The 12,818-nt window shown below is 35.4% G+C and overlaps 1 pseudogene; it reads left to right on the forward strand.

The window, feature by feature from the left end:
* Positions 1–6,843: 6,843 nt before the first annotated feature.
* LOC129481883 (olfactory receptor 4A15-like) lies at positions 6,844–7,868 on the forward strand (annotated as a pseudogene).
* Positions 7,869–12,818: the final 4,950 nt, after the last annotated feature.

Raw genomic sequence — 12,818 nt, forward strand, 5'->3', positions numbered from 1 at the left:
AATGATGTTAAGCATTTTTTCTTGTGCTTGTCAGTTGTTTGTATATTTTTCTTGGGGAAATATCTATTCTAAACTTTTGTCTACCTTTAAAAACTAATTGAGTTGTAGGACCTCCCTTATCATATATATGGTTTGCAAATACTGTCTCCCATTGTTTAAGTTGTACTTTTTGATGGTATGTTTTGAAATTCAACAATTTTTAATTTTGATAATGTGCTACTTGTCTACTTATCTTTTTATTATTTATGCTTTTGGGCATTTCTTAAAAATCATGCCTAACATGAAGTCATTATGATTTACTCTATTTTATCCAGATATTAGATGTTTTTAGCTTTTACATTTAGGTCTTTTATTCATTTGGAGTTAATTTTGTGTATAGTATGAGGTAAGAATCCAGCTTCCTTCTTTTATGTGTGGATATTCAATTGTTTCATCATCATTTCTTGAAAAGACTATATTCCCCCTTCAGTTTGCCTTGACACCCTTATCAAAAATGAGTTGACAACAAATGCCAAGGTTTGTTTCAATAGTCAGTTCTGTTCCACTGATCCATGCATCTAACCTAATGTTGGTATCATACTGTCTTGATGACTGTGGTTTATGGTAGTAGGGGAACCAGGAAGTTCTTTTTCAAGATTGCTTTGGATATTTTGGACATTATAAAACATGACCTTTTACTCCTAAATATTTCAACATGTATATCCTGTAAGAACAAAGACATTGACTTGCATAAACAGAGAATTATCAAATTAAGTAAAATCCATACAACACTATTACCCATTATACATCGGTATTCAAATAGCACCAACTAAATAGTTTTCTTTTACTTTTTTTTCCATTTGGAGACAGATTCTCACTATTTTGGCAGGCTGAGCTTGAACTCACAATTTTCCTGCCTTAACCTCCAGAGAAGCTGGGACTACAGGCATGTGACTCCACCCTGGGCCCAATAATGTTTTCTATAGAAATTTTTTTGGGAGTTCAGCATCAAATCTGAGTTATACATTAAATTTACTTGATATTATTCTTTATTTTAACCTGAACAGCTTTCTAGTACTTCTTTAATTTTTTATTACATTAACATTTTGAGGAACATCTCCCATTTGCTTTTCAGAATATCTTTCAATCTGAATCTAATAATTTCCTTATTTTGAGACCAAACTTATCCATACCTGTCAGGCATGGTACATCCCAGCTTATCTTTGCCTGCATCAAATTACTGATTGAATTAAGCTTACAAAGGTTCAAACTGTTTACCTTGATTAGGACATCTTTGAGGCCACCCCTACCTCAAAATTTTCTATAATACTGGCCTTTGATGCAATTATGTTCATGTTAATATCTCTCTCTGTCCATTGCTTTGTTACAGGTGTTAATCCCTAGAGCACGCGCCAACAAATCCTGCATACTAATGTAGCAGAAACGACTTTTTTGGGAACTCAACCTACACAGTTTTGTAAATGTTCTTTGCTCTTGGTTCTCTCAGTGGGGATCATGAATTGAATTGTTATGATTATCCTTTTCTGGTTTCTTCTTACCAGAGCTTTCTATGGAGTTACATTGATTTATGTCTTCTGTTCATTTTGAAGTGCTGAAGTAAGGCTCTGTATAGATAGAGGAAGAATTAAGGTTTTTGGGTGCCTTCTAAGATTTTTAGTTCATAGGTGGCTTCTTTATAATTTTTTTTGCGTAGTACAACATTTAAGTGAAGAAGGAAGAATTAGAATACCTTTAGATATTGTCATACTTCTTTTTTCCTCAGGACTTTAATTTCCTCTTTTAAGTTCTTTACTTTCCTTTACCAGGAAGTCATCCAAAATTACCTTTCCTTGATACTCATCATCATATCCCTGAGAAGTGATGGCTTTTGGAGAATATCATTGTAGGTACTGCATATTTTCATTATTTTCCTCTGCTCAACATCCTGCTATATCAGACATCAGACCCGTTTCATTAATGACTTTGAACTTAGTGTGACTTACAATTTTGTGGGTGATTCTGGATGTACTCCATCTCCTTTGGGCTTCCTACTTCCCTCTTCTGTTCTCTACAGTCTCTTCAGGGTTCCCTCATCTTTCTCTCTGTTTGGAGCTGCAGAGATTTCTCTGCTGGGACTTGATGTTTATTTTTCTATTTAGAGGTAATTTGAGATTCATAGTATTCTCAGTGTCAGTTATGCTGTATGTCCTAGTTATGTGAGATATTATGTACATGCTGTGTTTTATGTATTGAATGTTTTATTGGAGGATATGTAGAGAGATTCTGACTTCAGGAACTGCCATCATTATATAAAAGACACCTGAATATCAAATGTCAAATATTTCCGTATTTAATTTTATTTTTTTTGTCTTATTTCATAATTTTAAAATTATGGGTCTTAAATACTAGTTTCTGCAGTTGTTTTTAAGGAAGATGTTTCCCCCTCTGGACAAAATTTCTGAGATGGGTTTGATGTGTGGGTGTTATCTCATCTGTGTTAGATTGAAACTTTTAGTAAGTTGATTAGCAATAATCTTGTGCTATTCTCATTAGGTATGTTTGCCATACACAAAGCCTTAAGCTTTCCATTTAATTCCAGTGCCTTCTTAGAGTTGAGAATTTCAAATATATACTTATTAATCAGAAGCAAAGGAATCTTGTTCATGCAACTTTCTGTCTTTGTTTTTAATAAGAGACTTGCTCTTTGATGTTGCAGTGCTATTTTTTGCACTTAATTATCCTAAAGTAATTGTCCAGGAAAAACTTCTAAAAATATGGAATGCCCTGGAAAGATCATCTGAGAGGGCTCTGTTCTCTGGGGCATGATTCCTCAGTGAATTAATTTGGAATAAGCAGCCTTGGGGACAAACAGTTTGAACAACTCAGTGAAATATTTTGTTGTTCATTGTTGATTAAGTCATATCTTCTCTTACCTGGGAGAAGAGTTCTCCTCAGGTATTAATGTTACTGTCAAATGTAAAATAAAAGCCATTACCTTACTAGACATGAACCATACTAAAGCAGTCATGTGAACATATGAGTGCTTTTAAAATATTCAAAACAAAGCCCAGTTTTTAGTTTATCTTTGTGCACTATTGACTAAGAATGCACTATTGATGAAGAATGACTAAGAATGCTAAGTTTCTGTAGATCTTGTACCTATTGACTAAGAATGCTATAAAAGCTTCGTTCCATCCATGAGATCAGTAAACATAATAATGAGGTTTTAAATTTTTTAATTTTAATATATATTTTCTCAATTACAAGTTTCTAAAATGGTGATTTGTGAGTCGTATCAACTGCTTATTCCTGAAACCAACTCTGGATGATCCCATCATCCAAACAAAAATGTTTACAAAAGTTGAAGAAGATGATCATGCTTTGTTCAGGCAAAAGGAGATACATCCCTGTGTGACAAAACATTTGCACCTTTAGCGACCATGTGGCCTCTTCTTTTCTTTGCAGTCATGCCTGGATTAAAAGGGTGACAATCCTGACTTATCTTCTTCAAACTAGGCAGTAATCTTCTAAGACCAAAGGAAAAACTGCAGAAGTATGGATTTGGAACAAGTGACCAAGGAGGAAATAAAAACCCAGGTAAAAAATTTACAAAAACATTTTTACTGCTATTATGATAGGAGCAAAATCAACTTTATTTGAATGAGTTTTGTATCTTTCTTAAAAAGTAGGTTTTATCATTTAATCTCAAGTGTTTCATGCCAGAACCTCTAAGAATAAGACAGCATACACATTTTCTTCATTTTATAGAATATTATTAGAATAAGTACAATGGCAATAATTTTCTCCAAGTTTTTAATTAGAATTGTTTAATTACATATTGAAATACAGAAAATGCATAGCACAACATAACAGTATAACACGACTATATTCAGTATTTATAATGACTTCATTTAGATTGCTTTATACAATTTAGAGAATACAACAATCATTATCTTACATCTCAATACATTCTTAATAATTATAAGGATTGCCATAGTTCTTTACAATTTTATCTTGTATATAGTATTTTAAAATGTTCTGATATTTTATTTGTGTCAGTATTTTTTATTATGGTAAAATACACATAACACATTGTTGTGTAACCATGATCACTGCTCATCTCCAAACCTTTTCATCATCCTAAACTGAAACTCCATACCCATCAAACAATAATTTGTCCTTATCCCCTGCCCCAGCCCCTGGTAACCAGTGTTGTGGTGCCCATAAATGTGCCTTATAAAAGTGAGATCATAACATATTTGTCGTTTTCATGTCTTGATTAGCATGTCTTCAAGGTTCACTCATGTTTTACCATTATCACAATTTCATTGCTTTTTAAGGTTGAATAATATTCCCTTGTATATGTATACTACAATTTGTTTATTCATTCTTTAATTGATGGGCATTTAAGTTGTTTCCATCTGTTGGCTATTGTGAATAATTCTGCTATGAACATCAGTGTCTAAATATTTGTTTCGATCTGTGATTTCTATTCTTTCGTGCATATGCCCCAAATAACATTCACATTACCATGTGAAAATTCACCATCTGTCTTTCTCCGTAGCTCTTTGACATGTATCATTAAAACTAATTTAATCTGAAGTACCTTTTTGTAGATTAGGGGATCAACTTGGTACATAACAGGATGTGTCCAGTTTTACTCACTATATTTTTAAAACACTGAAAATAAGGGCATATTAATGTAATTAACTCACAGGCAGAAGTTGATATTGGCATTTTCCCTAAGTTTCTGTAGATCTTGTACCTAATGGAATTCATAACTTCTTTTTCCATAGACACTAAATGACCCTTTCTAATAAGGTGTATGTGTAGGTCCATAAATTTACCTAGTCACCAGACTTTTCAGAACACGAGTTTTCATATATTGTAAAAATTGTTATTGTGGGATACCTATCATGGATTCACATTTTTTGAGTATTTCTTAAATGATTTACTTTTTCTCATTGAATATGTTAAGAAATTTGAAGTATCTTACAAATGTTTGAATCAGATATATATTTTTCATAAAATATAATATTGATAAAATACAGAATTTGGAATCATTCAAAGTGATAATTTTCAATAGAATAATAGTAATCCTCCTAAGAACATTTTAGTAACTGAAATATTTATTGAGTACTTGAAATGCTATAAACAAATAAATGTTACAAGTACAAAAAGGTCAACAGGAGAGATTGTCCTACTGGAAGTTATCTCTAAAGTTTAAAATCTGATTTTTTCATTTTTCTTTGGCCCAAATGTATAAAGATTCCTAGAAGCAAGTGCTGACACAGATGCTGAGTTACCTTCCAGGCCACCTCCTGAGTGACAGCTCTGGGAATCTGATATTCTTCTATTCTCAACTCATTCAGGTCCCTCAACCAAAATGCTTACCAATATTTCATTCAGCTTATGGCCTTTACATATTTCCATCTGCCTTTGCTAAGTTATCTCTTATTTTATTTATGTCTATGCTTTTACTCTTTCTCTGATGTTTGAGTATGTCTTGGCTTGCTTTGATGCATAAAGGATAGAATAATCTCCTGACCATCACAAATGAACATCACTAACACAGAGCATATTTCAAATAATCCTGCTAATACAAACTTGTATATATGACACATAAAATTGGACCTAGATCACATCTGAAATGGCCAACAGATGATTTGATCTATTTTACTCAAGTGAGAATGAATATCTTATATTTGGCATAATTTCAAATAGCCACAAACTAATAATATGGAAAAACCCTTATGTATTGATTACTTCAATAATCAAATAATCTTTAGCACATACTAAACCTGATTTATATAAAAATGGTCTACCAGCAAAAATGTCATCATGTTGTTTAGGATACATGTGTCAATGATAAGAATCCAAAAACTCATTTATCTGGAAGGATCATTAGATTTGCAATAAGGAATTATACGGTGGGATGTGATTTTCCCGAGGTGACTAAACTAAAAATCAACTAATATTTTCAGATTTTTTTCTGTAGAATTATTTCTACTACACCATGATTTTGCCCGGAGTCTTTATTTTTACATTGTGAATTAATCCGTAATTAGCCATCATCAGTCTTAAACAAATGTGAAAAGTGGGGAAAATGCCTATGCAGTGCCCCTGCACTTTGGTTTGTATTACCTGTTTAATTTTTCCTGTAATGACCTAGGTTGCAATAGATCAAAATTCAGTGTGTGTGTGTGTGTGTGTGTGTTGTGTGTTTTCAAATAAAACATTTCTTTCATTGGACTTTCATGGCTGGGAAGATTTTAATGCATTTATTTCCATGCACTTGATCTCTGAGCTTTGAAATTCAGTTTAATTAAATAAAATTTAATAAACCTTTAGTGAGCACTCACAATGTGTCTGGTTCTTTGAGTGAGTTATTCCTGGATTCTAGGAGCTCACAGTAGAGTGTTTCAGAATGGCAAATATCTAAATATTAGACTGTAATTTTATGTTCCATATACTGGGTACTAATTTACATAAACATATAAGTAAAGTCAACACATATAAGACTGTTTTCTTGATAGATCATGGAAGGAAAAGTCCATTGGAAGGAAAGAAAAAGAGAAATACTATATAAATGTCAAAAATCTAGTCTTTTTAAGAGACATTCTCTAGAAATATCTCTATTTTGAGGTATAATAGATATACCTCACATATATATATATATCCACTCAAACATACCTTCCAGTTAGAAGCCTGAAACCTTGTCATTGTGGTTAAAGCAATAAATTTCATAAAAATGAAAAGGATAATTGAGGGAGGAGATTCTAAACGCTCCTTTTCTAATGAGCTGTTCTGTGTGGTCAGGGGAATCATGGATGAGTAAGGCATTACATCTTTGACACGGAGCTTCTGACAAATAATCTCAAATTTATCATTGACCCTTTTGTTTATAGGCTCTGACCGCTTAGTCCAATACCTTCAGAAGAACACATGGAAAATAGGAAAAATGTGACTGAATTCATCCTCTTGGGGCTCACACAGATCCCTGAGGGCCAAAAAGTTTTATTTGACACATTCTTACTCATCTACATTGTGACGATAATGGGCAACCTGCTTATCATGGTGACCATCATGGCCAGCCAGTCCCTGGGTTCCCCCATGTACTTTTTCTGGCTCCTTTATCATTTATAGATACCATCTATTCTACTGCCATTGCTCCCAAAATGATTGTTGACTTGCCATCTGAGAAAAAGACCATTTCCTTTCAGGGTTGTATGGCTCAACTTTTTATGGATCATTTATTTGCTGGTGCTGAAGTCATTCTTCTACTGGTAATGGCCTATGACCGATACGTGGCCATCTGTAAGCCTCTTCATTATTTGATCATCATGAATCGTCAAGTCTGTGTTCTCATGCTGTTGGTGGCCTGGATTGGAGGCTTTCTTCACTCATTGGTTCAATTTCTCTTTATTTATCAGCTCCCTTTCTGTGGACCCAATGTCATTGACAACTTCCTGTGTGATTTGTATCCCTTATTGAAACTTGCTTGAACCAATACCTATGTCATTGGACTTTCTATGATAGCTAATGGAGGAGCGATTTGTACTGTCACCTTCTTTACTCTCCTGCTTTCCTATGGGGTCATATTACACTCTCTTAAGACTCAGAGTTTGGAAGGGAAGCGCAAAGCTTTCTACAATTGTGTGTCCCACATCGCTGTGGTCATTTTATTCTTTGTCCCCTGCATCTTCCTGTTTGCAAGGCCCAACTCCACCTTTCCCATTGATAAATCCATGACTGTGGTTTTAACTTTTATAACTCCCATGCTGAACCCACTAATCTATACCCTGAGGAATGCAGAAATGAAAAGTGCCATGAGGAAACTTTGGAGTAAAAAAGTAAGTTTAGCTGGAAAAAGGCTGTATCCCTCATGAGAATATGACATTCATTCTTTCATAGAAGCAAGGAATAATTTCACTATCCTATCGGATTACATTTCTGTTATCATTCCCTTTTAGTTATTTAGCTTACTTATTCTGAAGTAGTCATATAAATTAGTATTTATCTAAGTAAAATATGTTAAGCCTATTACAGACAAAGATAATTGCATAGGATTAACAGTGTATACTTTTTTAAATCATACTGTGTTAAGATTCTTTAGTAGATAATAATATTTAGTTTTGGCCAGGCGCGGTGGCTCACGATTGTAATCTCAGCACATTGGGAGGCCGAGGCGAGCGGATCGCGAGGTCAGGAGATCGAGACCACGGTGAAACCCTGTCTCTACTAAAAATACAAAAAATTAGCCGGGCGTGTTGGTGGGCGCCTGTAGTCCCAGCTACTCGGAGAGGCTGAGGCCGGAGAATGGCGTGAACCTGGGAGGCGGAGCTAGCAGTGAGCCGAGATCGCGCCACTGCACTCCAGCCTGGGTGACAGAGCGAGACTCCATCTCAAAAAAAAATAAAAATAAAAATAATATTTAGTTTTATTTCAAGTTCTTTTTAATTTTAAAAATCATTTATTTTTCTTTTGTATTTAGTTTAAATTGATGATAATTGGATATATTTATGGAGTACAATGTGATGTTCTGATCAATGTATACATTATAGAAATATTTAATCAATCTAATGAATGTATCTATCCCTCCCCAACATGGTTTTTTAATTTTTTTTTGTGGTGACAACATCAAAAATCTATTCTTGTTTATGAGCTATGATATCTTCCTGGCACATGTAAATGTGACCTAAAAAATTTGTTCCCTTTAGTCCGAGGGAATGATATTTTAAACTTCAAATTCAGATTGTTAAAAGAATATTAATCTAACAGTAAAAGTAAATGTCTTGTCAAATCAATGAATTCAAAGTTTCATAATATGTTGATAGCTGAGGCCAAATCTACTTTGTTATAAAGAAATAAACTTTGTTAATTTTATACTGTGATGGAGTTAAGACGTCCAGGTAGCATATAGTTGTTTTAGTATATTTCAATTAACTTTTGAACAGGAAAATTTTTTAATCCCATTCTGTATTTCTAGATCAATTGGCCTCCTCCAATGGTTGAAATATGTGTTTAAGTCACTCGTATAACAGTAGAGCCCACAGAATCTACCTACATTAAACTCTCTGGGTGGACTTAAAAAAAACACAATGAATATTAAACATTTTTGGAATGGATTGTTTTGTTTTACACAATGTATGGCTTTCAGAATCTCTGTGAACTATATATTCTCACTGACTGAAGTGATACATCAAAGGTGTCTTCTCTGTTTAGAGTTGCTCTAGAGTAGGTTTAGAGAACTAATACTGTATTACAAAGATAATTTTTAAAGGCTCTGGCATTACATATTGCCTTGATGAAGTCAACCTACAGCATCTATATTAAGGTAAAAAGTTGGTATTTTTTTTCTTTTTCCTTTCCTCAGTTTATAATAGATTTACTTAATGCACTTCACAATATTAATGCTTCCAGTTATTCAACACATATTGAACAAAAAATAAGCCGTGAAATTGTATTTATTCTTTAGTGAAGGAAATAAAAAGTGCTGTAGATTATTTAGTAAGAAAGGAATCTAATAGCAGGAATTAGAACTTCATAATCATTGGAACTGGGTACTCACCATCTGGATACTGGAGTGAGCACAGTTAGGACTGGGGATTTGCCACCCAAGCCATGATGCAGAGATGAGGAAGCTAAACTCAGGAAGAAAGTTCTCTTGTCTTCTGCACATGCTTCTCAAAGTCCTCTCTTGCCCTGAGTTTTATATAAAGATAATTTTCTCTAAAAGTTTAAAGTTTTGCTTTTCACACTAACTTGTCTGGTCTCTTTACACCACATAAGGTTTGAATTTTCAGGTATGACATGAGGTGGAAATGGACTTCACTTTCTTATCATGAAAATAATTTTCCCATCTCATTATTGAATAATCATTTAATTGTCTACTACCTTGCAATACAAGTACTTTTATATATAAAATGCAAATATAAAAATGTCCCACTTCCTACTTTTCGATTTTGTTCAATTAGTCTAATCATCTATTCAAGAGCCAACACTACAGTGTGTAATTTACTGAGTGTTTCAGATACTATTGCTATATAATGAATCACCCCAACATTTAGTGGTTTAAAGCACTAACCATCACTTAATTATATCAGAAAGTTCTGTGGCTCAGGAACTTGTGAGCAGCAGCTGAGCTAGATACTTCTAGCTCAGGATGTCTCGAGTTTGCAGTCAGAAATTGGCTGGTGCTTAAGTCACATAAAATGTTTCTTCAGTAACATGTCTGGTATGTAGGCTTGAGAGTCTTGAACAGTGAGGGCTAAAATAGTTGGTACTTCTTGGGCATCTTCCCCTTTTTGTATGTAATTTTCCCATATGGCCTCTCAGGCATGCTGGATTGAGGATAATGGAGGCATTTCACATGGTAGTTCAGAGCTCTAAAAAGCATGTGTCCCAAGAGAGTGAGCCAGGTGGAAGCGGTGGTGTTTCTTTGACCTAACCTTAAAAGTCACGCGAATGATTCTGCCATATTCCATTAGTCAAGACACCAAAAAGTCTCTCCCACATGCAAGCAAAGAGGATAGAGTCCACTTCTTGATGGGGAAGTGGCAATCTCTGGAAGACCATATGCAACAAGACATACAGTTGTAGAAATACAATCTGCCACAGTATACCCCTGCTTACAAAGCACACATCCTCGAATAAACATTGTACACTCCCCTTCCTTTTCTCCAGGCCCCGTTCCCAAGTCTCATTCACTTACAGCATCAGGCTCAGTTCAAGATCCAGGACCTCATCATCTAAATCATGTCCAGCTGTGGCTGAGGAGGCTCCTGTGGTGGTGTTCCTCCTACAGTGCTGTTCCTTGAGTATTATTCCTTTCCACTGAAATTTTCAACTGGAAGACCTTTGAACTAAAGAGACAGGTTATCTGCCCCTTCCCTTCCCACCCTGCCAATGTACAGAGTATGTACTGGTATGACAGGTAAGACATAACTCCTATAGATACATTCATAAAGGAGAGGAAAAAAAATACAGTGGCTGTTCCATTGCAATTCTGACACTCATCTAGTTACATGTCTTTTCAGTTCTTTGATTATTGTCCAGCCTACTTATGGCAGTCACTTTACCTGTCTTTTATTTCTTCTCTTGGGCTTTGGATTCGGTCTTCCAAGCTATCTGTTCTTTTCCATAATAAACCTGTGTTCCATAAAAACCTTTGTTTGTAGATTAGTAGTTTTCTCCTCCTGCTTTGTATCCATAGAAGTTCAGAGGTCCAAAGTTATTTTATCACTTCATTTTAAACTGTCCCTCTTTGTCCACACTGCTAATGAAGACATACCTGAGACTGGGTAATTTATAAAGGAAAGGGGTTTAATTGACTCACCATTCAACATGATTGGGGAGGCCTCAGGAAACTTACAATCATGGCAGAAGGGAAAGTAAGCATATCCTTCTTCACATGGTGGCAGGAGCAAAATGGGGAAAAGCCCCTTATAAAACCATCAGATCTTGTGGAACTCACTCACTATCATGAGAACAGCAGCATGAGGGTAACTGTCCCCATGATTCAATTATCTCCCATCAGGCTCCTTCCACAACACATGGGGATTATGGGAACTACAATTAAAGATGAGATTTGGGTGAGAACACAGCGAAACCATGTCATTCCTCCCCTGGCCCCTCCAAAATCTCATGTCCTCACATTTCAAAATGCAATCATGCCTTCCCAACAGTTCCCTAAATCCTTAACTCATTCCAACATTAACCCAAATGTCCAAAGTCTTATCTAAGACAAGGCAAGTCCCTTCCATCTATTAGCCTGTAAAATCAAAAGCATAGTTAGTTACTTCCTAGATGCATTGAGAGTACAGGCATTGGGTAAATACACCCATTCCAAACGGGGGAAATTGGTCAAAACAAAGGGGCTACTGGACCCATGCAACTCCAAAATCCAATAGGGCAGTCATTAAAGCTTAAAGTTCCAAAATGTCCTCATTTGACTCCATGTCTCATGTCCAGGTCACACTGATGCAAGAGTGGGCTACCACAGCCTTGAGCAGGTTTTCCCCCATGGCTTTGAAGGGTACAGATCCCTCCAAGCTGCTTTCATGACTGGCATTGAGTATCTGTGGCTTTTCCAGGTGCATAGTGCAAGCTGTTGGTGAATCTACCATTCTAGGGTCTGGAGGACGGTGGCACTCTTCTCACAGCTCCATTAAGCCCTGCCACAGTGGGAACTCTGGATGGGGGCTCCCACCTCATATTTCCCTTCCACACTGCCCTAGTAGATGTTCTGCATGAGGGCTCCACCATGCAGCAAACTTCTGCTTGGACATCCTCTGAAATCTAGGGGGAGGTTTTCAAACCTTAATTCTTGATGGATGTATAAATGTCTACATAAAGTATCTATATAGGGTACCTGATCTCTGAAGTAAAGTTATTTTGGTATGAGGGGCCAATTAGAACTATTTGGGATGAAATTTTTCACCCAAATAATAAGCAAAAAACAACACCATACCCTTGGGCTACTTGGAAAAATTAGTGCTAACAAGAAATTTGATAGATGCAGATAGTGATTCTTACCACATTTCCATTTAATTTACTTGTTTATCTTAGGAATAAGATGGAGAGACAGGCTTAATCTGTGTGGAAGTGAAAGTTTAGAAACCTTGTATCATTAATCTTAAATTTCTGTGATTTGCCTTTATAGTAGTCCCCTGTTATAAGCAGGGGATACATTCCAAGATCCCCAGTGGATACCTGAAACTGAGGATAGTAATGAACTTGATTGCTGTAAATCAGAATATGATAATGTTCATGTCTTTTACCTACAAACTTCATGTCTTTTCCATCTTAACTAAGCACTTATACTTACAGAAGAGCTG

This window comes from Symphalangus syndactylus, chromosome 5 (genome assembly GCF_028878055.3).
Source record: "Symphalangus syndactylus isolate Jambi chromosome 5, NHGRI_mSymSyn1-v2.1_pri, whole genome shotgun sequence".
Taxonomy (NCBI): domain Eukaryota; kingdom Metazoa; phylum Chordata; class Mammalia; order Primates; family Hylobatidae; genus Symphalangus; species Symphalangus syndactylus.